The sequence below is a fragment of the Lissotriton helveticus genome, chromosome 11, assembly GCF_964261635.1.
Source record: "Lissotriton helveticus chromosome 11, aLisHel1.1, whole genome shotgun sequence".
Lineage (NCBI taxonomy): Eukaryota > Metazoa > Chordata > Amphibia > Caudata > Salamandridae > Lissotriton > Lissotriton helveticus.
In genome coordinates this window covers 271290816-271314588 of record NC_136072.1, presented here as the reverse complement: position 1 = coordinate 271314588, position 23773 = coordinate 271290816, and positions in this window count along the sequence as shown.

Genomic DNA, 23773 nt, shown 5'->3' with positions numbered 1-23773 from the left:
GGTGGAGGGGGGGAGGGTGACCCCTCCTTACACGCCCTTTTTGTTTGTTCAGCTCTGTAGTTCCTTGATATTGATATTGGGCGGAGAGCAGTGAGGGGGCTTCAGGTGGAGCTCACGTGGCCCGGGGAGGCCTCGGGCGTAGCAAAAGTTGCAAAGGCTGCTGCGAATCGCGAGCGGAGCGCACGGAGAGGGACCACGGGCAGGATCTGATCTAGTCGGTCCTGCCTAGGTCAACCCTCCGGCCTCTTACTTCGCGGCCGCCTCTACCGGCAGCCGCGCTCGTGCCCCTCTCGTAGCCTGGGGGCCTCAGGAGCTGTCTAACCTCGTTAATGGATGCTGGTCGCGGTCACCGGTACGGGCCTCAGTGCTGGAAAAGGCCCCCCGGAGCCCTGTGCCTGAGGGAGGGAGCCTGAAGTCGCTGGCAGAAGTCCCCCGCGAGGCAGCAAGACGGCCGCTTTCAGGAAGCTTCCGCAGTACTCCTGCCGCGGCCCCTGAGAGTTTTGACGTGCGGCGGTTTTTCAGTGTTTTCGGAGGCTTTGTCTCTCCCCTGTTCCTGCTCCTGCTCGCGCTGCTCGCACTCGTGCTCCTGTTGCTCCTCCTCTCACGTGACACTCTTCCCGGCCAGTTCTCAGTTTACAGATTTTACCCTTCCAGTACAGGAATCCAGGTGAAAATGTAGAGACCTTAAAAACACCCTTTGTAAGCAAGGCCTGAAGTATAACATGCTATATCCGGTGCATCTTCAAGTTGAGGTTAATCACCAACATCACATCTTCTACAGCCCTGCTGAGGAAGTTCAAATCTGTAAACAACATGCTGGGAGTGAATGCTTGTCAAGACATGCTACTCCAGAATGGTCACCTACTGCAGATGTCTCTGCTTCTATGCAGGAACCACCGGACTGAGGTGACCGCCATCTCCAGCCTTAATTCGCCACTGCTCAGGAACTCATCCGACTCAGGTCCTTGATGCTACTGTGGCTCTCCAACTTTCCACGTCTATTCCCTGACAATTGCTTTTTGTGATGTATATTTACATGCAAACGCCGTGCAGGCCTCCCTCGCACACAGGCATTCGATGTTACCGCAAGAATTCTTCGAACTCACGAATCGTGAACTGGCCTTTCTGGGCAAATATGATCTGGATCGGGGCAACAGTGAAGGTGAGCGTCTAGGACGCACACTGGCACATCTTTTGCGCCCCAACTACCAGAGCACCTACATCACTTGCCTCCTCACCGAGAATCTCACAACTGCAACTGACAACACCAGTATAGTTCAGGCAATCCTAACTTACTATCAGCACTTATACACCATGCAGCTATCTAGTGACAATGGGGAACTGGGCTCTTACTTGTCCGATATAGCGATGGTATGGCTGATAGAAGGGCAACAATAATTCTTGGCATCCCCCATTACCCAGGAGGAAATCATGCAGGCAATAGATGCCCTAGGGGCCTCCAACGCCATTGGCCTGGACACATTAGAGGCAACATTTACATCTCATTAAAGCATATTCTGGTCCCCACCTATCCGACGTTTATGCTGAGGCCCTTGAGGATGGTGTGCTCCCGCCCATATTACATGAGGCAATGATCACCCTCCTCCTCCTTAAACCTGGTAAACCTGCCTATCTCTGCACGGATGCACGTCATGACAACGCGGGCTTTTACACCGCGCTGCCATTACGACGCATCCATTACAACGCAAGTCGTTGGATTTTGGAATAGTATGATTTACTATTCCAACTCCAGCTTATGCAACAGTAGGGAAGGTGTTGGAATAGTAAATCTACTATTCCTTAGTATCTAGCGCCATCCAGCGCAAGCCGTTGTAATGACTTGTGTTGTGATGGCAGCGTCGTAATGGCAGCGTGGTGTAAATCCTGCGTTGTCATGGCTGTCTCCCCTCTCTGCACTTCGTATAGGCCCCTATCACTCGTCAACTAAGATAACAAAATCTTTGCTAAAGTTGTGGCCACACGTTTGGCTTTACTCCTAGAACACGTAATTTCCGCACCCCAGACAGGTTTTATGCCTCATCACTCTACCACTATAAAATCTTAGCACTATATTTGCAATTCTGAATCAATTATCCCCAACCTTCCCTGCTATAGTGGCCCTACTTGATGCTCAAAAAGACTTTGATTTCCTACATTCAACAACCCTAATACATTGGGAATGACTGACTTACTAACGCTTTCCCCATTACCAGGGGCACTCGTCAGGGATGCCGTCTTTCTTCCCTGCTTTTTATTATTGCCCGTGGTCCCCTGATACATCACCCGCAGGAGCACCATATGCACAGGGGACCTCTGTTCCATAAAGGACCTCTCCTGCCTTCCATTTACACAGTTTGACATCCTTCTTTTTGTATGGGATCCCACCACGCTTCTCTCCCCATTATCCAAGAAATAATATGCTTTGGGACTTTGTCTGGGCTATGTATTAACTGGAGCAAGTCTGAGCGTTTCCCTCTCACAGACGCCACTGTCCCATGTTCATTAGAATACCCTCTTTGCTGGTGAACTGATCCCCTTAAACACCTCGGAATTATACTACACAGGAAGAGGGAAGAGGTAATTTGCCACAACTATGGATCTGTAGTTGACAAACCTACTACTCAGATAGACAGGTCGATCCGGCTGCCACTCTCCATTGTGGCTCAGACTACCATCATTAAGATGGTGATGCATTCACACTTTCTTTATCTGTTCCTGAACATCGAGATTGCACCGACTAATTCTTTCTTTGCCATCCTACACAGCCTCTCAACCCGCCTTATATGGCTGGACACCATTCCAGAATCAAATGGGACACGCTAACCCTCCCATACACTAAGGGAGGCTCTGGTGTTTCAGATTTCTATTTATATTTTCTGGTAGCGCAGTGCCATTTCTCTTACTACTGATATCACTGTACCGCCAGACTCCCTTACCTCAAACCAGAGCAGAACCAAGCAGAACTAAGCAGAACAGCTACCACCAGCTTCAATCTTAGCACATGGGTTGCAGAGAGAACCTTCTGCAATACACACTCTCTCCATAACATGCTGGACGCGGTCCAAACTCCGTAGGCATCTTTGTGCCAAACTCCTATTCTCACCGGGTACTCCCCCATTTAAATATTCTGTGGCTCCTGATGACCCAGGACACACTGGTACAATGCACACTTTCGGCCCATTGGCTGCATACTGTGGGGGACCTCTTCACAAATGGCAAAGATGACACGCATACTGCATTTATGACCCAGGAAACCCCCTCCTCGATGGATAAATGTGTATGTCTTTGCCTTCTGAGCACCCTACACGAGAAACTGCCAGCTTAGCCGGAGTGATCAGTTGAATTTCCCCCCTCACTTTAGTGATATCATGTGTCTGCAGTGCTAAACTGTTATTCTGTATATATTACTCTTGTCTCATGCTCAGACCGATGCATGCGCTCGCATCCGGGGTGGCCTGGGAGAGTGACCTGGGATACCCCATCCCCAACAAAACTTGGTCCTATTGGTGCACACAAACCAAACCGGTCTCCACTAATAGCAGGTACAAACTTCATAATTACAAGTACCTCCACCTGACGTATACCACTCCCAAGGTTCCAGCGTGCTTTTAGCCCTCTCGATCACACCGCTGTCCCAATTGTGCGGCTGATCATGACAACTTTGTGCACCTCACTAGGAATTGTACTGTCATTCAAATGTATTGTACTGTCATATTATTAGCTTTAATATCTACTATGCTAGAGCACACTGTTGACCCTGATCCCCTCATGGCACTCCTGGGCTATGTCAAACCCTTGAGCTCTGGACTTAGACGATTTTTTTGTCATGGCACTTCTCTTGGCTGAGCGACACTTTGCCCTTCTATCGGTGTAGACTGGGGTGGGAATTGTAAATGTTGCCGCTTTAGTGTCCAACATTTTCCCCAAATTGGTATAGAGTGGAGTGGAAGTAGTAAATGTCACCCCTTTAGTGTTCAACACCTTCCTCAAATTGGTTTAGATTGCAGTAGGAGTTATGAATGTCACCCGTTTAGTGTCCAACACTGTCATCAAACGGTTTATGTTGGGGTAGAAATAGTAAATGCCACCCCTTTAGTGCCCAAAACCTTCCCCAAATTTGTTTAGATTGGAGTGGGATAGTAACTGTCACCCCTTTAATGTCCAACACCTTCATCAAATCGGTTTAGATTGGAGTAGGAATAGTAAATGTTACCCCTTTACCATGCAACACTTTCCTCCAAATCATGTATGTTGCACTGGGAATAGTAAATGTCACCCCTTTAGTATCCAACAGTATATTTAAAATGGTTTACATTACAGTGTGATAATTTAATTTAATAATTTTAGTGTAAAATACTTTTTTTTAATTGTATTCTATGTAGTACACGAATTGTATGTTATTTAATCAGTATTGTTGGTCTGTAGAAAGAAAGCAGTTAGTTGTATATTTGTAATAAATAACATTATTATTTTCATATTAAACATATGTTTCTATTTAAAAATAAACATTTATATATTTATAAATAATTTTTTTAATACAGTTGCATTATTAAATAAACAGTGAAAATTATATTTAATACTTTTACACATACTTTAAATACATTTCCCAGTTTTTTTTCCCGGTAGTTTAACATTTTTTAACATTTCTTAAATCGTTTCATAAACATATTTTTAACCTCGTATTAACATACTTTTTTTCAGTATATATTAAATTTGTGTACATTTTTATATCATTATTATGTTTATACTTTACATTTTTGAAACATTAAACATGGTTTAAATTTGTAATAATTTTCTACATTTATTAATTTTTTTTAACTTATTGTTTTATTCATTTCAATGGGAGACAGTCTTAATTTCAGTTTCATTTAGAGACCATTTTTTTACTTCTACCTTCTATTTTGTAGTCTATATGTGTCATGTTTAGTCTATGTTAGGGGATCCAGGTCGCGGCAAGGTGCTGCTATTTGTTTGAATAGGTAAGGCCCTTTAAATTTTTTTAGGTTTTTGAGGCACGGGGTGATTTAGAGGAGAGGTCTAGAGCTTAGTTATAGAGTTGTTTGTGGGATTTTTGTATATTTCGTTTTATTTTTTGTGTTTTTTATTAGTGTGTAGGTTTGGCTTTTCGTATACTGTTTTAGTAATGCATTGATATGTTATTTTGTGTTATGTTACTTGCTTTGGGATGATTACGTGTAATTTATATGTAAGTTTGGGAATGTAATTTTTTACGGGTTGGTTTTCTGTTTTACTTTGCAGGTTTTTGGGTATGGACATGTACAATGGCCATTGAGATTTACCTTTTATTTTTAATGAAATCTCTTTTTGCTTATAATAAACCAATATTTTTAACTTTGATTTCCATTTTGGGGTTTCCAAGAGTGTTTCTTTTTTTAAACTATTTTTCGTGTTCTTTTAAGGTTCCTAGATGCTTTGAATTGCTTTGAGGGATCTCTATTAGATTGGTTTTATTTTTGCTTTTTTGGGGGCTTTTTGGGATAATATTTTTTCCATTTTTGGGGATTAAACTGTTTGACTACTTGGAATCAGAGGATGATCTGCACCTACAGAACAGTAAGTCATATTTATTTTATTTGTTTTGAGTGGCAAATGTTTTATTTTATTATTTGTGTAATTAATATGTTATTGTTATTTGGAAATGTGTATTTTATGTGATCCAATTATTTTATGTAGGGGGTTGAGTTTGTTCTGTAAGCTTTTTGGTCAGTGAGGTTTAGATTTTTAATATAAACCATTCATATATTATTTTATTATATTGGTATTATTTAAGATTGGAAGTTTGTTTAACGTTTTGCTTGATGTGATAAAATATTACGTTTATTATTTATATAAAAAATGATTTGTCATGTTCATTAAGTTTATGTTATAGCTTTTTGGGAGTTTTACAGGTTAGTATTTTTTTTATAATATACTTTTGGCTATTATTGATGAGTAATCTCAGTGCTTAATTTGTGCCAGTGGTTTCCGGTGCTTAGCACTGTCACTTAATTCTCAGGGCCGGGTCCTTATGCAACATTGGATTACTTTAGTTCACACGGGTCTCCCTGGTGAACAGGTGATAATCACATGTGATTGTGCGCTAAAGATTTCAAATTAGACACCTCTTAAATATCCCCCTACTTTATTTTCGTAGAACTTGAAAAGCCCAGCTGAGGCTGTGAACTGCTACAAACAGTTTATAGTTTGTTTCTAAACCATGCCTGCTGGGCCTATCCAAGCGATACCCAGGTCTGCAGAGACAAGAATGTTTTTGGGGAACTTTGTTACCCTGAAACCATGGCTCAGGACAGGTGCTGAATCCACACCCTGCATGGGCGGGCATGAGTGTACAGGAAGCATCTTGGTGGGTAGCTGGTGGAGCTTAAGGTTGTCCGGCACGGTGTGAGCTCCAGAAAGATGACAGTGTGCTGCCTATCTGGCCACATGGTGGCGGCACTAACGTCAATGATCGCTAAAGGGGGCCGCCAGGCAGTGGGGCCGGGGCATAAGGCTGCCTGCATAACCGTGCCCAGACCTGGCTCTGCCATTAGTATTACTGCGCCTAGGTGAAACGTGCCCCAGGTCAGGCACCACCGCTCTGTATGGAACACATGAATGGGGCGGGTTAGTGGGTAATAACCCATCAGGTGCAGGCGAGCCTGTCCCCACTTTGTTTTCTACCGCGGCCCCGCCCACCCCAGTACGCTGTGCAGCCGCAGCCTAATCTGCCACAGAAGAAGCAACTAAAGGGTGATGAGTACTTCAAACTAAAAGGCAGTAAGTAATGATTGTGTAACTTGCTACAAGTAGTGTGTGAAGTTACTCTGAAGCAAGTTGTGGAACATCAAATTTACGGAACTTCAAAATGTGCAGCCTGTGGTCCGGGTCACTCCTTCACTCTGCAAATATTGGGCAGCCTGGTCTCTTCTGCTGAAGGTGTGACTCTCCACCAGCCTCGGATTGGTAACGTGGGCATTCGGGCAACGCCCGAGGGGCCGGTGTCCGAGTGCCGCTGTGGGCCTCTTTTTTTAGCAGTCTGGGGGGGCATTTGGGCGCTGTCTCACTTGTTCGAATAGCCAGGGGCCCAGTAGGTGTCTGAGTGGCCTTTTTAGAGGCAGATGGGCGCCCATTACCTCCGTTTAGCAAGAGGTGTCACTCCCCTTGTCTCGCTGGCCGACCCATTAATGTGTGCACATACTGAGTGGTGGCAGGAGGCCTGAGTAGAAGTGGCCTCGCTTGTTTCACCACTGTAAACTAACGCGTGCACATTTTTTACCCCCCTCCTAAAGTTTTTTTTATAAAATCACGCCAAAGCAGTGATTTGAGGAGTGATTATGCAAATGTGGGCCGATTTTTTTTTTGGCCGTGCCCGGGCCGATTTTCAATCCAACCCTGCTCTCCACTGGTGATCACCCTTGTGCATCTGAGGTGTACACGTGTTAGAGAACAAAACGCATCTTAATGTCGCAACATCTTTAACCCGTTCCATGCTCATGACGGAACGGTTCCGTCATGAGCGTCGGGTGGCCTGTGCTCATGACGGTACCGTTCCGTCATGAGTCCATAGGTTCTTTAGAACCTTCAGCACCGCAGCGGAATACGTGCAGCGCTGAAAGGGTTAAAAGATATAACTATCTGTGCCTGCAGATATACTGTGTGAGCTCACGGTCTTGCAGGGACAGACAAGTCTATGCGGCGTGTTCAGGTGGGGAGAAAACAATAGGGCATCCTTACAGTCTGCACTTGCCAGGGGGAAAAAAGAGGCTAAATTTAGAATATACACCTAATGGGTAAGTTAATGGGCCACATGTTCTCTCTGAGCGATACAAAAGGGGATGATGGACGGAGCGTTTGAGCAAATCAAACACTCACCCCCAGTCAACTGATCTGGGTTTAATCCATCACCATTTTTTAGCCCACTCAGCCACCCCATTTCAGACATGGCTATATGCAAATCAGTCTGGCCCTGTGCCTCATGGGAACAGTCCAGCCCGAACTGCCAAGCCATGTCTTCCATGGACCGGAAACAAGCATCCTGGGACCGGTTTCGGATTCATAATCCTCATCAGCCAGGCTATCTTGAATCCAGTGGCCAAGTGAGCAAGGGACTCACGTCTGAGCATACCCTGCCACACTTAGGGCGAACAAAGCGATACAAAAGGGGATGATGTACGGAGCGTTTGAGCAAATCAAACACTCACCCCCAGTCAACTGATCTGGGTTTAATCCATCACCATTCTTTAGCCCACTCAGCCACCCCATTTCAGACATGGCTATATGCAAATCAGTCTGACCCTGTGCCTCATGGGAACAGTCCAGCCCGAACTGCCAAGCCATGTCTTCCATGGACCGGAAACAAGCATCCTGGGACCGGTTTCGGATTCATAATCCTCATCAGCCAGGCTATCTTGAATCCAGTGGCCAAGTGAGCAAGGGACTCACGTCTGAGCATACCCTGCCACACTTAGAGCGAACAAAGCGATACAAAAGGGGATGATGGACGGAGCGTTTGAGCAAATCAAACACTCACCTCCAGTCAACTGATCTGGGTTTAATCCATCACCATTCTTTAGCCCACTCAGCCACCCCAGTTCAGACATGGCTATATGCAAATCAGTCTGACCCTGTGCCTCATGGGAACAGTCCAGCCCGAACTGCCAAGCCATGTCTTCCATGGACCGGAAACAAGCATCCTGGGACCGGTTTCGGATTCATAATCCTCATCAGCCAGGCTATCTTGAATCCAGTGGCTAAGTGAGCAAGGGACTCACGTCTGAGCATACCCTGCCACACTTAGGGCGAACAAAGCGATACAAAAGGGGATGATGGACGGAGCGTTTGAGCATATCAAACACTCACCCCCAGTCAACTGATCTGGGTTTAATCCATCACCATTCTTTAGCCCACTCAGCCACCCCATTTCAGACATGGCTAAATGCAAATCAGTCTGACCCTGTGCCTCATGGGAACAGTCCAGCCCGAACTGCCAAGCCATGTCTTCCATGGACCGGAAACAAGCATCCTGGGACCGGTTTCGGATTCACAATCCTCATCAGCCAGGCTATCTTGAATCCAGTGCCCAAGTGAGCAAGGGACTCACGTCTGAGCAAACCCTGCCACACTTAGGGCGAACAAAGCGATACAAAAGGGGATGATGGACGGAGCGTTTGAGCAAATCAAACACTCACCCCCAGTCAACTGATCTGGGTTTAATCCATCACCATTCTTTAGCCCACTCAGCCACCCCATTTCAGACATGGCTATATGCAAATCAGTCTGACCCTGTGCCTCATGGGAACAGTCCAGCCCGAACTGTCAAGCCATGTCTTCCATGGACCGGAAACAAGCATCCTGGGACCGGTTTCGGATTCATAATCCTCATCAGCCAGGCTATCTTGAATCCAGTGGCCAAGTGAGCAAGGGACTCACGTCTGAGCATACCCTGCCACACTTAGGGCGAACAAAGCGATACAAAAGGGGATGATGGACGGAGCGTTTGAGCAAATCAAACACTCACCCCCAGTCAACTGATTTGGGTTTAATCCATCACCATTCTTTAGCCCACTCAGCCACCCCATTTCAGACATGGCTATATGCAAATCAGTCTGACCCTGTGCCTCATGGGAACAGTCCAGCCCGAAATGCCAAGCCATGTCTTCCATGGACCGGAAACAAGCATCCTGGGACCGGTTTCAGATTCATAATCCTCATCAGCCAGGCTATCTTGAATCCAGTGGCCAAGTGAGCAAGGGACTCACATCTGAGCATACCCTGCCACACTTAGAGCGAACAAAGCGATACAAAAGGGGATGATGGACGATAAAGAACGGTGATGGATTAAACCCAGATCTTTTGACTGGGTGTGAGTGTTTGATTGATTCAGATGCTCCGTCCATCACCACCCCCTTTTGTACCGCTTTTGGCCGCCATAAGTGTGGCAGGGTATGCTCAGACGTGAGTCCCTTGCTCACTTTGCCACTGGATTCAAGCAAGCCGGGCTGAAGACGGCTGGAATGCCAGAAACCGGTCCTCGGAAGCTTGTTTCCGGTCCAGTGAAGACATTGCTTGGCAGTTCGGGCTGGACTGTTCCCATGAGGCACAGGGTCAGACTGATTTGCATATGGCCATGTCTGAACTGGGGTGGCAGAGTGGGCCAAAGAACGGTGATGGATTAAACCCAGATCTTTTGACTGCGTGTGAGTGTTTGATTGATTCAGATGCTCCGTCCATCACCACCCCCTTTTGTACCGCTTTTGGCCGCCATAAGTGTGGCAGGGTATGCTCAGACGTGAGTCCCTTGCTCACTTTGCCACTGGATTCAAGCAAGCCGGGCTGAAGACGGCTGGAATGCCAGAAACCGGTCCTCGGAAGCTTGTTTCCGGTCCAGTGAAGACATTGCTTGGCAGTTCGGGCTGGACTGTTCCCATGAGGCACAGGGTCAGACTGATTTGCATATGGCCATGTCTGAACTGGGGTGGCAGAGTGGGCCAAAGAACGGTGATGGATTAAACCCAGATCTTTTGACTGCGTGTGAGTGTTTGATTGATTCAGATGCTCCGTCCATCACCACCCCCTTTTGTACCGCTTTTGGCCGCCATAAGTGTGGCAGGGTATGCTCAGACGTGAGTCCCTTGCTCACTTTGCCACTGGATTCAAGCAAGCCGGGCTGAAGATAGCTGGAATGCCAGAAACCGGTCCTCGGAAGCTTGTTTCCGGTCCAGTGAAGACATGGCTTGGCAGTTCGGGCTGGACTGTTCCCATGAGGCACAGGGTCAGACTGATTTGCATATGGCCATGTCTGAACTGGGGTGGCAGAGTGGGCTAAAGAACGGTGATGGATTAAACCCAGATCTTTTGACTGGGTGTGAGTGTTTGATTGTTTCAGATGCTCCGTCCATCACCACGCCCTTTTGTACCGCTTTTGGCCGCCATAAGTGTGGCAGGGTATGCTCAGACGTGAGTCCCTTGCTCACTTTGCCACTGGATTCAAGCAAGCCGGGCTGAAGATGGCTGGAATGCCAGAAACCGGTCCTCGGAAGCTTGTTTCCGGTCCAGTGAAGACATGGCTTGGCAGTTCGGGCTGGACTGTTCACATGAGGCACAGGGTCAGACTGATTTGCATATGGCCATGTCTGAACTGGGGTGGCAGAGTGGGCTAAAGAACGGTGATGGATTAAACCCAGATCTTTTGACTGGGTGTGAGTGTTTGATTGATTCAGATGCTCCGTCCATCACCACCTCCTTTTGTACCGCTTTTGGCCGCCATAAGTGTGGCAGGGTATGCTCAGACGTGAGTCCCTTGCTCACTTTGCCACTGGATTCAAGCAAGCCGGGCTGAAGACGGCTGGAATGCCAGAAACCGGTCCTCGGAAGCTTGTTTCTTGTCCAGTGAAGACATGGCTTGGCAGTTCGGGCTGGACTGTTCCCATGAGGCACAGGGTCAGACTGATTTGCATATGGCCATGTCTGAACTGGGGTGGCAGAGTGGGCTAAAGAACGGTGCTGGATTAAACCCAGATCTTTTGACTGGGTGTGAGTGTTTGATTGATTCAGATGCTCCGTCCATCACCACCCCCTTTTGTACCGCTTTTGGCCGCCATAAGTGTGGCAGGGTATGCTCAGACGTGAGTCACTTGCTCACTTTGCCACTGGATTCAAGCAAGCCGGGCTGAAGACGGCTGGAATGCCAGAAACCGGTCCTCGGAAGCTTGTTTCCGGTCCAGTGAAGACATGGCTTGGCAGTTCGGGCTGGACTGTTCCCATGAGGCACAGGGTCAGACTGATTTGCATATGGCCATGTCTGAACTGGGGTGGCAGAGTGGGCTAAAGAACGGTGATGGATTAAACCCAGATCTTTTGACTGGGTGTGAGTGTTTGATTGATTCAGATGCTCCGTCCATCACCACCCCCTTTTGTACCACATGTTCTCTCTGAAGCATCACTGGGCAAGAGCCGCTAAGCCATTTTACAGTTTTGGGTAAAAAACAAACATAAATGCAAAGGGCAACAACTTTCTTTACAGTACCATAAAAGAGGAACGTGGGCAATAATAGGATATTTAAACTCCAGCAGTCTTCGTTCTTAAAAACTCTTATATTCTGTAAGACTTGCACAGGAAAAAAATCTATTTTTGCAACACATTGGACTTTTAACTTGAGGTGTTACTTAATGTTGCTCTTCACCCCATATGTTAATGGTGAACCTTGACAGTATTTGAATTGCCATATCAATAAAGAATCTGGGCCCAAGTTAGGCTGGTGTGATTTTTGCCGCCCCCTTGCACTTTGAGTTTGCCACAAACTCTGTGATTTGTTTCAAAGGCGGGAACCTTCATTCTTTAATAAGCGTTGCTTAAATGTTGTGCTTTATGTGAGAGAGGTGGGTGCAGGACTCAGCTTCTCCTCTGTGAGCTTTAAAAATTGTGGCTTTCTTCATGGAGAGGTAGACATAACCTCCTGCGAATTAGATTGCATGGATGGGGAAACTTTCTTTCAAATTTTTGGGTTGCTAGCTACATTTCCGAGAGTAAAACATCGATCATTTGTTGTTGTTTTAAGAGTCTGCAAAGACCTAGGGGTATATTACCAAGGGTGGCGATAGGCAATTATCGCCGGTTTAGCGGCCGTTTTCATTGTTAGCGACAGCTTTTAGGCGATAGCGAGCGGTTGGGGCCCGCTTTGCATGTCAGCGATATTTATCGCTAATGACATGCAAAGTGGGTGTACCCAACCTGTTAGCGACTGAAAGCAGTTGCTAACGTCGCTATCGCCTATTAGCAAGGCAGGCGTAGCGATGGAAATATTCCCGCTATCGCCAAAAACTAAAGCCTGCTCAGACCAGTTCTTAGCCATGTTATCCAATGGGAGGTGGATAACATGGCTAAGAGCATTTTGTCGCTAATGTGTGAATATCGCTATATTCTCAGCGATATTCACGCATTTCGCAGCTATCGCTGGATAGTTTAGCACAATGGAGAAAAACATTGCTAATAGCATGTTTTCTCCCCTAACATATCCAGCGATAGGCAGCGATAAAAAATCGTCGCTAAGCCTATTTAGCGATAATTATCGCTACTTTTTGGTAATATGCCCCCAGATGTGATACTGAATAGGACTTTAAACAAAAGTGTATGTATTTATTTGTTACTTGGCCAGCTTTAGGAGATTCTGTTTATTTTTGTAACGGCCAGGATATTAAATACCGTTGATTCCCTTAGTTGAAAGTTGAAAGTTTAAATGTATGTGCATAAGTTCATCAAAACCATTGCATTACAATAAAATAACAATTAAAAACGAACCATTGTTCGTTAAAATTAAAAGTTCTGATAAGGTGCAATAGTTTGGAGCCGCCATATGACTCGGGCAGTTGTCGTTCTTGTTTCACTGCGACCGGTTCCATGAGGCAGAGTCACCCATCTGGCTCTTCGTTTTAGCAGATCTTGTTTCCTTTCCGTTCTCCTCGTGAGTACTAGTTCTCTTATAAAGTGCTTGTTCTTTGCAGCTTTATGGGGGATTATAACAGATTTTTGTAGGTTATGGGGCAAATATTATGTGCTGTCAGGTGGTGTGGTGAGCAAAAAAACGATGGATTTAGGCCCAGATCTCTGTACTGGGGTGAATGTATGACATTGTTCTGCATTCTGTCCATCAACTGTTGTTTTTTCATGTGACCCAGAGGCTTGTTCTCAAATGTACTTTTGACTGTTGCTCTGCTTTTCGGCCCCGGTGGAGGATGGCACCTATCTAGCTCACCGATTGTCCAAATATCCCTTCATTTCTGTTCTCCTCCAACACCACGTTTAGTGTTGTCAGTCCTAGTTCATTGGTAAAGTTCATGTGCGGGTGCAATGCGATTTTCTGACAATTTTGCAAAGACTTCTATTTGGGTTAAATGGTTTGATGTCTCTGGTCTCAATTGCTGCATCCAAGGCAGGGTCTGCATCCTTTTCAGGGTCCTTAATTTGTTTTTTGTTTTAAGGTAAGCCAGGATCAGCTTTAGGACTTTGCGAGGGCAAGGTCTGTGGCCAGTGCGGGACTGGAGAGTGTCCCTGATGGATTGTGCAAATCTTCCACAACGAGCCAGGATGTGGGTTTCCTTTTGTGTGAAACATATTGCCGAGGCCTCAAGGCAAGTGCTTGCTTTTTCACTCAGCTATAGTTCCCTAAGAGAATTCTCATTTTAAGGCCGGGAAAAAGCACAGAAGGTGTAGGTATGATTCTTGTTTGTAGTCACACAGTCGACATGCTCCTTCATTATTGTGGTTTGCCCAGGCCCGGTTGAAATCTGCTATTGGCAGCGCTAGCAGGCACATGTTCATGATCCCTTTTCTAGTTTTTGGGGTCAGCAAGGTGGAGAGGTAAGGCGGAGTTTTGATTATCAAATATGAGGTATTCAGTGGTGCCAAGAAAAGTGATGCTTTTAATGTTGCCTGGTCTTGCGAGAACGAGGCTAATGGGACTTGTTTGTTGATGCAATTTGTCCACGTAGCATATGAGATGCAAGGCAGAGTGGGTGCTGGTTTATTTATTTCAGTGAAGGCCAGCGCTCTCATTGATGCCATTAGTAGAGAAGCGTGGCTCAATGGTTAGAGCGGCAGACCCTGATGCAGAGGTCTGGCCCGGGATCAGGGTTTAATTCCCGCCTCGGCGGCTCTTGGACTCAATTTCCCTGGACCTGATAATTCTCGCCTCGGTGCCTAGTCTAATCATGGGTCCCACTCTGTGACTCTGGGCAATAGCTTGCTTAAACCCCACAACGGCCCCAGCAGCGCTTGGATGCCTGGCTTCACCTTGGGGGTGCCCAGGAGTGGACATTTCACAGGAAAGCCAGGATGGGTTCCATAGTGGTATGAATACAGCGCTACAAGACCTCTGGGTAGAAGTGTGCTATGTAAATACAAATACATTTACATTTAGTAACCTGTCAGGCGGCAACCCTAGAACATGCAGGAAATGTGGCACTACAGTTGGGGTGGAGGTTTGGAGAGTGGGGGGGGGGGGGTATATGCTCACATCTTAACAACAGCAGGCTGACTCAGTTGAATTTTGTGCTTTATTAGTTCGAATGGCAGTGTGGATGTCTCTCTGAATGGAGTTGAATGCCTTGCTTTATTTTGAAATAGGTGGCACTGGCATTTTATGTCTTACAGCCTAATCGCATAATAAAAATGTATTTGAAGCATGAGAGGCCGATTCTCCATCAAAGCTTAATTCCGGTGGTATAACTGACACTGTATTAACTTTTATCCGGAATACCTATTGTGATGGTACAAAACATCTTTTGATGGCATAAAAGCTTAACACAGTTAAAGAATCGCTATTCTGTGTCTTGGACAGTACAGCTATGCATTGATCAGGCAAGCCAAGAATGATACTGCCCTGTCACCCCTCAACGTTACGTAATTATTTAATAAAGCAGAGTTGTACTCTTTTCTTGCTCTCCCCCAGTATCTGCTTTTCTTTCTTCCATTCACACCTCACTCCTTCCCTTGTCTCCACTCTTCCTTCACTTTCTGCCCTACGTCTGCATTTCGTCACTTTCTGCCCCACCTCAGCGTTTTGCCGCCTCTCCTCATTAATTACTTTTCATTTTTCCCCGTCTCATCTTTCCCTTCCACTCTCCTTTCATTGCCTCCCCTTTGTCTGCTCTTCTCTCCTTGCCTTTCTCCTCTTTCCACTTTTCATTCTCATTATGTTCCATTCCAATCTTGCCCTCCCAATCTCTGCTTTCCTCATTTCTCTTCACATTGATTGTCCACCTTTGTATCTTTGCCTTCGGACCTCTCCTCCTTCCTAACTCTCCCTTTTATGTATTTTCTTTCTAACACATATCTATTCATATCCACTCTCGGAATCTGTGTTTTATCTCAGGGTCATACATTTAAATCTTGGTGTGGAAACTCAGTCTTTCATTTTTCTGAGGTCGATAAAATGAGTGCCACTGAGTTGAATAACATTTTGAATTTGGTGTCATGGACCCCTCTGGTGAATATGTGCTTTACAAGCATACATGGTGTGTTGAGGACATAGAAATGTATTTTACTCTTTTGTTTTCCAATTTCTTTGCAATATTACACTGTCATTATACCGTGTCCCTTCCTTGATCCAGTACCTTTCATACTTGTATCCATTCCCCTGACCACCTTATTTCCCTTCATCCCATCTTTTTTCCATTCTGTTTTCTCTTCCTCAGCCCATACAGCTTTTCCATTCTTGCTTCCTTACATCCTCATTCATTAACCAGCCTTCCTCCCTTGGTGCATTTCTTCCTTCTTCCTCCATTCGTTCCTCACTTTCGTTTTTTAAGCTCCTTCCTTTATACCTTCTTTAATTCCTTTGTTTCTTATCCTCAACCCTTCCTTCTGCTTTTCTTCCTTTTCTTCCTTTTTGCCTTTCTTCTTTCTATTCATCTGTCACACATCTTTCACTTATTCTCTATCCCTTCATTTCTTCCTTTCACATTCTTTTCTTTTTTCCTCCTTCTTTTATCCATTACTTATCTATTTCCTTACTCCAGTACTCCCCTTCCTGCTTATATTTGTTGCTGCCGTCATTCATGTATTCCTAGCTTCATTCCTTCCTTTTTTTAAACAGCACAGTACAAGCACATTCTCTTTAGTTTGCAAAGCGGCCTCAAGTGATCTTTCCTAAAGCTGCATTTTGAGATGTACACATATTCTCTAATTTGAGGTCACTTTTTAGTTGTTTTCATATACTTTCCATAAGTTATATTGATTTTTAGAGCACATTAATCACCCAAGAGGGTATCCAGGTGCTGGGCAAGTGTGTAGGTGAGCGGTCCCTGAGGTGCTTGTATTTAAGAGCCATGTCTTCAGCTTCTTGCGAAACTCAAGAAGTGAGGAGGTGGCTCTGATGTATTAAGGCTTGTGGATGTGGGTGGAGCCAATAAAGGAAGTCGGTGGGGCAAAAAGAAGAAGTGAGCGGAGCCAGGAAGTGGGTGCAGCCTCCCCAAAAACATGTGAGCACCTCGACTTAATATTTTACAAATTAAGCACTGTTCTGAGGTGGCTTTCCAGCGCGAAAACAAGTTTTTACGCTGGAAAGTAAATAGCAAAAAACGAACCCAGAGTAAAATGTTTGTAAATCTCGCCCTAACTGTTGGCTATAAGCCACCCTGTCCCACGCAGGACGTGGTTGGTAGGGGTGCGGTGCTGTATTTTATTTCTATTTTTTTGGCTTGCTCCTCAGCTTGTCTGACAGTCCATGGGGGGATCAGCATCAGTCATGAATATGACTGCATCAGCTTTCCCACTGTTGGGCCTCTGTTCTTCCCTCTAGATGTTTGCATAGCCTGAAAGGATGGGACCTATAATGGCGTGAATGTTTGGGTACTGAGGGGCAGATTTACAACTTCTGGCGCATCTTTGCTAATCAGCAGGGATGCGCCAGAAGAGTGTGACGCATCTGCCCACCCGTGCACCACCACTGATGCTCCGCATTTACAATGCGGCGCACCATGGCGCACGGATGGGCAGATGCATGTCGCATCACCTGGTCGGAAAGGCGGCACATTGCTGGATTCGCGTCGACGCAGCTCCTGCAAGGCTCAGAGTGCCCCTATGCCTAACATGGTGCATCAATCCTTACACCTGCTTCAAGCAGGTGCAGGGTTTTGACGCAGCATGGCCGTAAAAGTAACTGAGTGAAATCTTGTAGATTTCCCTCAGCCACTTTTGCGAGGTGTTCCTGCGCCGGAACGCCCCCCCCCCCCCCCGTGCCGGTACTCCCACATGTGGCGCAGGGCTTTACAACGTGACGCATCTCCCTAGATGCGTCACGTTGTAAATTCCCCGCAGCATGGCGCTGGTGGTGCAAAGGGCTTCTAAATCTGCCCCACAGTGCCTATGTGCGCATAAGCACAGAACGATCGTCTTCTACTGGCCCATTGGTTTGTTTACTGCTTTTCTTCTAACAGGAAATCTGCAGTCAGGAGGGTAATGCAGGAGGAAATCATCATAGCAAAGGGGCATCATTTTGCGGCACCCCACCTACTACGGTTTTTTTTTCCAATAACTTGATGGGTCACTGAAAGACAGCGTAGTGTAAAGAGTTAATTGTTTTGCTGTACCACTCTTGTGTAGTACTAGTACTGACTGAGAATGACAGAGCTACCAGTAGCTACAAAATTCGTAGGCCTCAAATGCCATGCAAAAGACTTTTAAAGATAAATGCATGTCAGGATATCTGCTTCCTCATCCGTGCCCACTTCCGCTGTTAGATCATAGCTAGCTTTATGTGAAACTGTGTTTATCGAAATAAAAGGCGGACCAGTGAAGATGTAAGTGGTGACGATTCGGGGCATTTGATTCCTTCGAATGGTGGGTTTATCTTGAGCGGAGATGGGAATAGATAACAATCCTCCGACGAAGTCATTCAGTTCGCGGAAGCAGGGAGATTTTCCACTAATGGCGCGAGACTTCGGAGTGCGTCACTCGCAGCCTTCTACCACGTCATTCTGTGGCCAACTTGCTCGCAGTTTCGCAAAAGCCTCGCTTGGAACCAGCACGGCCTTGACTCGAGTGCTCGGCCCACTTACCGGAAAAAATATCAATTAGGCAGCAGGGATTCGCAGGCACATGGTTTGGACCGGCGCAAACTCCTCTTCAATGCCACTGAAAACGTTAATCATGCTCAGTGATCTCAGACCAGCGAAGGATGATGCCTGGAAAAACAAACATTGGCTTAAAGGGAAAATCACATCCTAAAATGAACAGAAGGCCTATAGAGGCTTGATTTAAGGGCCCAACGTTTAGTTGCTTTTCTTTTTGAAGATTCCCTCCAGAGTCATTGAGATCTGGTTTGTTTGTTGACTATAACAAAGCTGAGTGGGTTGGATGCTGCCTGAATAATTATACAGATAAGTCACAAGTTCATGCGCTGACAGGACTGGCATAGCCTTTCATCTTAATGGGGTCGATGCAATGGCTGTAGTCAGGAGAAGATATCATTAGATAAAATATCAACGAAAAAGACAGTAGGCCAGGAGTGTCCAATCTGGTCCCAGGAGAGCTGGACCCATAAGATCAGGATAGTCATATAAGAATTATTTACACATAATGAATCTAAATGGAACTCATTTGAACCAGTGGCTGCAAAGCCATTTCCCCATGAAATAATAATCCTTTTTTTTACTATTTGGGGTACTTAGTGGTACACCTTCATAACTTTTTTCCACATATGTTATCCTCGCAAAATTGCGTCTTTTTTTGTAATATCCTGGGGATTCTAAAAGTTACTAGGGTTTGTGGATTCCCCTGGAATGGACCAAGAAAGTAGCCAAAATATAGCTATATATGGACGTTTTTGCGAAAAATGAAAAAAAGGGGTGCACAAGAAAGCGTATTTTTTTTCTAAAAATTGCACCAACAAAAGATTTGTTGTGCTTGGACCACCATCTTCCCAGCTTTCTGAAGCAAGCACAGTTGTATCCCAATGTTTTTTTTTACCACAGTGTTTTCATTTTTCTAAGACGTAGTCAATTTTTCCAAATTTTCGTGTTTCTGATCTACTTTCTGTTTAAAGGTGGAAATAGGTAGAAAACATATATGTGATCCCAAAAAGCTATACATTTTTGAAAGTAGATAACATATCGGATTCAACAGATGGTATCTGTTTAGATCCCTCAATGTTTTCTGAAAGAAACTATTGAATAAAAAAGATAGGAAAAAACAGCCATTCGTGACTGCATTTTTAACTGTACCCTTCGTGTCATGATTGCCGATTTATCGAAGCAATATACCTTTACATTCAATAGAGCCTTCTGGTTGAGGTGATGTATAGGGTTTGCAGGTTCTCCAAAAACCTGAGTTACCTGGAGCCAAAAACTGAGCTGCACCTTACAAAGATATTTCATTGTGTAGTGACTATGCAGCAATTGATATGGTAAAAATATAGAATGGAAAATGGATGTGAAGGAAAGCTATGTATTTCTGAAATGCGCATACTCAGTTTAGTAACAGTGATTAATTGTACACCTCTAAATTTGGGGTTACCCATACTATTAGTGTGAGATATATAGGGAATTTAGCAAAAAATGTCTTTCTTGCACGCTGCTTACATTTGGAAGCAACATATGCAAAAAAATCCAATTAGCAATAACAAGTTTTCTGCTATTCTGTGATCCCACATGGCTCCCAATAAAAACAGTACCACACTTGTGTGGCTGGGCCTACAGACTGGGACACAGAATGCCCAAAACATGACCTGAAGACACAATGTTTCACCTAGCAGAATGCACACTTTTCTTACAATGTTACTAGGTGTGGATCGTAGGCCCTAGTTCAGTTGACACACAAGGAACCCTACCATATCCATACTTTTCTGAAAACTACACACCAGGTGGAGTCTAGGGTGGGGTAATGTGTGCCTTTCACTAGGTTTTCTTACCCAGAAGCCCTTTAAAACCTCAAACTTTGGCTAAAAACTCACACTTTCCTCACATTTCTGAGGGAAACTTTTGAAATCTGTTGGGATCCAAAAATGTCCTACCAGCCAGCGTCTCCCCAAGTCTCCCAATAAAAATGGTACTTCACTTTTGCGGCTGGGCCTAGTGCTCGCAACAGGAAAAGGCCCAAAACACAACTTATACACTTCAGTTTTCCCACTGATATTCAACCCTTTTTTGCAATTTGGGTTGCTGTGGAAATTGAACCCTAGATCAGCCAGCACCCAGGTAAATCTATGAAACCCATACATTCCTGAAAACTAGAAACCTAGAGGAGTCCAGGGTGGTGTAACATCTTCCTCTCACCAGGTTCTCTTACCCAGAAGGCCTTGAAAACATCAAACTTACATTAAATAAAAACAATTCCTCATATTTCTATCAAGCAAGTAACTGGCATTTGTGGGGATTAACAAATTACCTATCACCCAGTGTTCCCTCATGTCTCCTAATAAAAGTAGCACCTCAATGTGTGGGTGACCCTAGTACCCATGACAAGAAAGGACATAAAATGCAACACAAATACTTCCAATTTTTCCACTGAAAATCACCCCTTTTTTTGCAATCTGGGTAGCTGTGGCATGTAGGCTGTAAATCAGCTTGCATCCAAAGAAACCTACTAAACCATTGATTTCTGAAAGCTAGATGCTCGGGAAGTCCACAGTAGCATGACTTGTGTGGCTTTCACCCGGTTTCCTACCTGGGAGCTCTTTCAAAACTCAAAGTGTTGTTATAACACAAAGTGGGAAGCCACACATGTCCTACTACCCAGCATTGTACCAAGTCAGTGGATAAAAATGGTACCTCGCTTGTGGGGCTGGGCCCAGTACCCAGATAAGAAAGGGTCCAAAACACAACATGGACACCTTAATTTTTTTTCCGCTGAAAACCAACCTTTTCTCTGCAATTTGAGAAGCTGTAACTTGTAGGCACCAACTCAGCCGGCACCAAGGGAAAACTACAAACCTGACACATTTCTGAAAATTAGACACCCGTGGGAGTCCTGGGTGGCATGACATGTGTGAGTCTTACAAGGTTTTCCTACCTAGACGCCCTTGCAAACCTCAAGGCTAAAAACTCACATTTTCCTCACATTTCTGCACGGGAATCTTCTATAATCCGTGGGAAGCCAAACATTTCCTACCAACCAGCGTCTCCCCAAGTTTCCCAATAAAAATGGTACCTCACTTTTGTGGCTGGTCCTAGTGCTCATGACAGGAAAGGTTCCAAAACAGAACATAGACACTTCAATTATTTCACTGAAATTCAACTCTTTTTTGGAATTTGGATAGCTGTGGATTTTGGAACCTAGGTTAGCCAGCACCCAAGTAAATCTACAAAACCCATACATTTCTGAAGACTAGACACCCAGGGAGTCCAGATTGGTGTAACATCTTACCCAGAAGTCCTTATAAACCTCAAAATTAGATTAAAAAAACAAAATCCTTACATTTCTATCAAGCAAATGTCAAACATTTGTGGGGATCAATAATACTTCGAATACTTCCACTGAAAACACCCCTTTTTTGCAATTTGGGTAGCTGGGGAATGTGGGTTGTAAATCAGCTGGCTCCCAGAGAAACCTACCAAACAATACATTTCTGAAAACTAGACGCTTGGGGAGTCCAATGTAGCATGACTTGTATGGATTTCACCCGTTTTCTTTACCCATGAGCCCTTGTAAACCTCAAATTGTGTCTATAACACACTGTGGAAGTCAAAAATTTCCTAACACCCAGCATTCTACCAAGTCTTCTGAAATAAATGGTACCTCACTTGTGGGGCTGGGCCTAGTACCCAAGCCAAGAAAGGGTCCCAAACACAACATGGATTCTTCACATTTTTCCACTGAAAACCAACCTTTTCTCTGCATTTTGGGGAGCTGTGACTTTTGGGCACTAACTCAGCTAGCACCAAGGGAAAACTACAAAATGACACATTTCTGAAAACTAGACACCCGGGGAGTATAGGGTGGCATGACATGTGATGCTCTCACAAGGTTTTATTACCCAGAAGCCATTGCAAACCTCAAACTTTGGCAAACAACTCACATTTCTTTGTGGGCAACTTTTGTAATCTGTGGGGAGCCAAACCTTCCCTACCAGCCAGCGTCTCCCCAAATCTCCCAATAAAAATGGTACCTCACTTTTGTGGCTGGGCCTAGTGCTCCTGACAGAAAAGGGCCCAAAACACAACATGAACACTTCCATCGTTCTGTTGAAATTCGACCCTTTTGTGCAAATTTGGGTAGCTGTGGATTTTGGACCATAGATCAGCCAGCACCCAGGTAACTCTACAAAACCCATACATGTCTGAAAACTAGACAACCAATAGACACCCAGAGGATTCCAGTGTGTTGTAACGTGTTGCTCTCACCAGGTTCTCTTACTCATCTTATCTAAAAGGCCTTACCAAACTTAAACTTAAATAAAAAAAAAAACTTTTCCTCACCTTTCTATCAAGCAAATGTCTAACATCTGTGGGTATCAAAAACGTGTCTACCACCCAGTGTTCCCCCATGTTTCCTAATAAAAGTAGCACCTCACATGTGTGGGTGGGCCTTGCACCCACAACATGAAAGGACCTAAAATACAACACAAACACTTCAATTTTTTTTCACAGAAAACTACCGCTTTTTTGCACTTTGGGTAGCTGTGGAATGTGGGTTATAAATCAGCTGGCACTTAGAGAAACCTCCCAAACCAATACATTTTTGAAAACTAGACACTCGGGCAGTCCAAGCTAGCATGGCTTGTGTGGCTTTCACCTGTTTTTCATGCTAAGGGGCCCTTGCGAACATCAAACTGTGGCTATAACTCCCTGTAGGAAGCCACAAATTTCCTACCACCCAGCATTCTTTCAAGTCGTCTGAAAAAAATGGTACCTCACTTGAGGGTTGGGCCTAGCACCCGAGACAGTAAAGGGCCCAAAATGCAACATGACATCCACATTTTTCCACTGCAAATCAACCTTTTCTCTGTCTGCAATTTGGGTAGCTGTTACTTTTAGGCACTAATTCAGCCGGCAAAAAATGAAAACTAAAAACCTCTCATATTACTGAAAATTAGAAACCCGGGAGGGGGGGTTCCAGGGTGGCATGACATGTGTGGCTATCACAAGGTCTTCAGAAGCACTTGCAAACCTCAAACTTTAGCTAAAATCACATTTTCCTCACATTACTGCGAGGGAACCTTCTGAAATCTGAGGGAAGCCACAAATTTCCTGTCACCCAGCATTCCCCTAAGTCTGATAAAAGGGTAGTTTACTTGTATGTCTGGGCCTAGTGCCCACAACAGGAAAGGGGCCAAAACGC